Source organism: Octopus sinensis, linkage group LG13 (assembly GCF_006345805.1).
Source record: "Octopus sinensis linkage group LG13, ASM634580v1, whole genome shotgun sequence".
In the NCBI taxonomy this organism is placed as follows: domain Eukaryota; kingdom Metazoa; phylum Mollusca; class Cephalopoda; order Octopoda; family Octopodidae; genus Octopus; species Octopus sinensis.
In genome coordinates, this window is record NC_043009.1 from 19,340,702 (window position 1) to 19,345,775 (window position 5,074).

A 5,074-nucleotide genomic window follows, 5' to 3' on the forward strand; every position below is an offset into this window, starting at 1 on the left:
TTCTAGAAAAGGTGAACCAAAAATTGCCTGTCTTTCCATATCTGGTCAGTTTAGCGCGACTGACGGATGTCCACCCTGCGCTCGAAAAACAAAGAGTCTTTTATCTATAAAATCTGGACGGAACTTAAACATTTCATGTTGGAATGTGCGCACTCTGTTGGACAACAGGAGTGATTGTAGGCCTGAAAGACGCACTGCACTTGTTGCTCGTGAGCTGAACCGTTATAAAATTGATATAGCTGCACTCTCAGAGACTCGTATTGAAGGTGGTGGTCAGCTTGAGGAAGTAGGACGTGGATACACCTTTTTTTGGAAAGGAAGGCAGAAGGAGGAGCGCAGAGAGGCTGATGTTGGTTTTGCAGTCCGATCTGATATCCTTAAGAAGTTGGGAGAGCTCCCTGTTCCTATAAATGAACGTATAATGACGCTACGGTTGCACTTGAAAGGTAAGCGGTTTGCTACTCTAATAAGTGCCTAAGCACTTGTTGTAATGAAGATAAAGCTATTTTTTATACTCAGCTGGAGCCATACTTAGGAAAATCCCCAATTCTGATAAAGTCATTCTACTGGGGGATTTTAATGACAGGGTTGGAACAGACTGTCAAACATGGAACTCTCTAGGACGTTTTGGAGTAGGGAAAATGAATAGCAATGGTTTCATGCTACTGGAGCTTTGCGAAGAACATGGACTTTACATTGCAAGCACTCATTTTGTGCACAAAGGTGATCACACAACAACATGGATGCATCCAAGGTCCAAAGTTTGGCACTTGCTGGATTATGTCCTCATCCGCAAGCGCGACATTTATGACATCTGTAATGTCAAGTCCTTGCATGGATCAGAATGCTGGACAGACCACAGTCTGGTGCGAGCAAAGTTTCGAATGGTGATTAGGGCGAAAGAGAGAAGAGGACCAGTCAGCATTCCTCGCCGTCTAAATGTCCACAAAGTATATGATGTTGTGGTTAGGAAAGAGCTTCAGACTCGCTTGTCCAGCATTGAAACTGCTGCAGCATGGGAAGACCAGGTTGTTCAATGTGCAACCGAAACACTGATGTATATTACTGCCAGACACAGAGATTGGTTTGATGAGGATGATGCGACTATTAGTGGTAAAGCGCCATGCCCACAGTGTGTTGCTGCACAGAGAACTGTCTACTGTGCAGCGAAGTCTGGCACTTGCCCACTATAACAGTATAAAATCACTACTGCAGCGATCTCTCAGGAAGATGCAGAACACGTGGTGGGAGGATCTTGCTCGTGATGTTCAGGCTGCTGCTGATGCAAATGACAGCAAGAAACTTTACCATCTTATGAAGGGAGCTTATTGACCTAAGAGTTCCACATCACCTCTTTTGCTTTCCAAGGAGTCTTCCACTCTGTTTACTAAATCAACAGAAATCACAGGTCGCTGGATCGAACACTTCTCTGAACTCCTAAACCATGAGTCAGTTGTGGATGAAACAGTGATTGATACTATGCAACAAAGACCTATCATTGGCTCCTTAGACTCCCCGCCCTCAATAGATGAAGTAATGACATCAATAAGTAAATTGAATCTTGGTAGGGCACCTGGAAAGGATGGAATTTGTGCTGAGGTCTTGCGATTTGGTGGTAATTACATCACACAGTCCCTTCATGAACTTATTAGTGCAGTCTGGGGGGATGGTGCAATCCCTAAAGACTGGAAAGATGCAATTATTCTTCCTCTATATAAAGGAATAGGAGCCAGAACAATGTGTGGTAACTACAGAGGTATTGCTCTACTATCAGCTGCTGGTATGGTTCTGGCAAATATTCTTCTGACCCGTCTGAATGGGTGTCTCGTAAATGATGTCCAATCTGAATCTCAATGTGGCTTCCGATCTGGTAGAGGGACAATGGATATGATTTTCACAGCAAGACAGATGCAGAAGAAGTGCTATGAGCAGAATATGGATCTTGTCCAGGTATTCATTGATTTAACAAAGGCCTTTGATACTGTAAATAGGGCCTTTCTATGGAAAATACTTGGCAAACTTGGATGTCCGGATCACTTTGTATCTATAATTAAATCATTTCATGATGGGATGGAGGCTTGGGTCAATGTTGGTGGTGCCATGGCGGGACCCATTCCTGTAGAGAATGGTCTCAAGCAGGGTGACATCTTTGCCCCAACTCTCTTTTCTTTGTACTTTGCTGCTGCTTTTACTCATGCTTTTGCTAAGGTTAGCTCTCTGGGAATATATGTCAGATATCGATCTTCTGGCCGCCTCTTTAATCTTCGCCGATTTGCTGCTAATTCAAAGGCTTCCCAGTCTATTATTCGTGACCTCCTTTATGCGGATGACTGTGACTTAGTCACTCATACAGTGGATGACATGCAAATACTCATGAATTGCATTTCTGCTTCTTGCAGGGCATTTGGACTCAGCGTAAGCCTGGACAAGACTGTTGTAATGTTCCAGCCTGCACCAGGAAATCCATATATGGAACCAGCTATCTTAGTTGAAAGAACAATTCTGAAGGTAGTAGACAAGTTTGTCTACCTGGGCAGCACACTCAGCCGTTCTTGCTCCCTGAATGAGGAAATATCTTTCAGGTTGCAGAGAACAACTAATTCCTTCCGATCTCTTCAGTCTCGTGTTTGGTCCCAACATGGCATCGCAAAGCAAACAAAAGTTGCTGTGTACCGTGCATGTGTACTGTCATCGCTCCTCTACTCATGTGAAACATGGACTCTGTACAAACGTCAGGTAAGGGTCCTTGAACGCTTTCATCAGAGATGTCTCAGACACATTCTCAATGTTGGCTGGACCTCAAAAATTCCAGACACGCAGGTCCTGAGGACAGCTGATATCGTGAGTATTGAGGCGATGGTGCACAAGCACCGGTTACGTTGGACTGGACACCTTATTAGAATGAAGGATAGCAGGATTCCTAAGCAGATGCTCTATGGAGAACTTGTGAATGGAAGGAGACTCCGGCAGAAACTATGGCTGCGATTTAAGGACTGTGTCAAGTCCTCATTAAAGGCCTGTGATATGCAGGACACTGACTGGGAGAACAATGCCTGTCATCGTCACAGATGGAGGAAGCAGGTTAAGGAGGGGATCGACACTTTTGAGAGAGCACGTATCCAGCATGAAGAACTTAGGCGAGCTGCGCGAAAGCGCACGGCTCGTATAGTGAATGGGGAAAGCTTGGTCTGCAATGTTTGCAGTCGTGTATGCTTGTCAAGAGCAGGGCTCATTAGCCACCAACGGAGCCGCAAATGCAAAATATAAGTTAGTCCTAGAGCGCACAATGTTCCTGAAGGTCGGCAATGGTCTTCCTCGGTCACGGGTGGACGGCCATCATATCTGCAGGTGTAGATGTGTTTAACAGACAGGAGAGTGTATTTGTGTATATACATATATAACTCATTTGTATATTCAAGTTTTGCGGCGAATGTGAATGTTTTACGGTCTGCTTTTTGTGTCTGTGTTTATATTTGTATATACGTCTTTCCGTTTATGTATATGTATGTGCGCATAAACTACGCTTTGTATATCCGCGTATGTATGTGTATGTGCGTGTAGAGATGTGTATATGAGCGTAGTGGTGCGTGCCTGATCATAAATGCGTGTGTATGTGCGTGCATGCGTAGACATATATATATATATATATATATATATATATATATATATATATATATATATATATACACACACACACACAGAGCTGCAGTGAAGACATGTGTCTTTGACCAAAACCTGGCAGGAACTGAGACCATTTCTAGTGTAGCTCATAACGAGGCTAGTGTATCAAAGCAAGGCTAGCTACCTCGTTGATATATTTGTCTGCTGTGTAGGTCGACTCACATATTACTATGCCTAAGTTATGTAGCTCTGCTACAGCTCTAATCAATCAGGGCTAACTTGAAAGCTCATGTATCACTCACCAGTTTTATCAGTAACTTTTTAGTCTGATAAACTTCTGACCCATTCACAACCTATATGCATCTTTATTAAAATTTATCTTTTTTTGTCATTTACTATATCTTTTTAAACTATTTACTCCGTCTCTTCTATTTTTTCACTGTTTTCTTTCTCCTTGGTCTTCCTCTCCTGAGAAACTTGCAAACTTGCAATCAAAAATCAGAGGAGCGTCTGAGGAGAGAAGTGTTTTCTACAGAATCAGCAAAGAAAGCCCATCTAGACACTGTGGTCACTACAAACAACCGCTGCAGGGCAAAAAAAATGTCTAGTATAACTTCTCTACTGTTAGTGTTGTAGTATAACGGCTTGGTCCTTTTCTTAGATGGGAACAACTTTGGAGTAATAGGCTTGGTTAAACACTACTGCCTAACCTTAGGATGTTTTCATGTTTAATGCAGGGGCAGAAACCTTTGCCATATTGAACTGAGTGTACTTTGTTGCAACAAATGTGAAAGTGCTTTTCAGTAGGAGTGCTGCTAACAGAGAAATATGCAAATATGATGTATAACCTAGTGGCAAGAAATTAGAAGTTCAGACCACAATTTAAAAGATTAGAGAACAAATAAGTTGTGTAATACCCAAAGGTAGCCTCTGCTTCTCTGATAGTACTTTTCCAAGTATTACGGTGGAAGGTAAAAACCTCCCAGTTTGTGGTGATTTGATTTAAAACTGATTTTACTGTATGCTATGCTCCTATGAGCAAACAACTAATGATTTGAAGCTTTGGGGATTTGTCTGTGTGAGTGATGTGAAGGGACATGTCTAGAATGATTGTTTTCATTACCTACCAAGCTGACTTAGAGAGTTAGAGTTGAAACATTTTCCTCCAGGGGTAGCTGACATAAAACTGTAGGAGTTCAGACTATTTAGATGATTTAATACACTATACCAAGAGCTGTGAGCTACTGTACTGTAGATAGATGAAAATATTGCAAATGAGAAGTGTCAACTATATCAACTAACCAGCATATCTAGTTTGCATAAAGAAATGTAAGGTAATTAAGATTTAAGAAACTGGAGTTGACAGGCATACTACTGAGTTGCTCAGCTGGTCCTACATTAGCTGGTACTACAATAGCTTCTGATGACAACCATAAATGAAAGGTAATACATG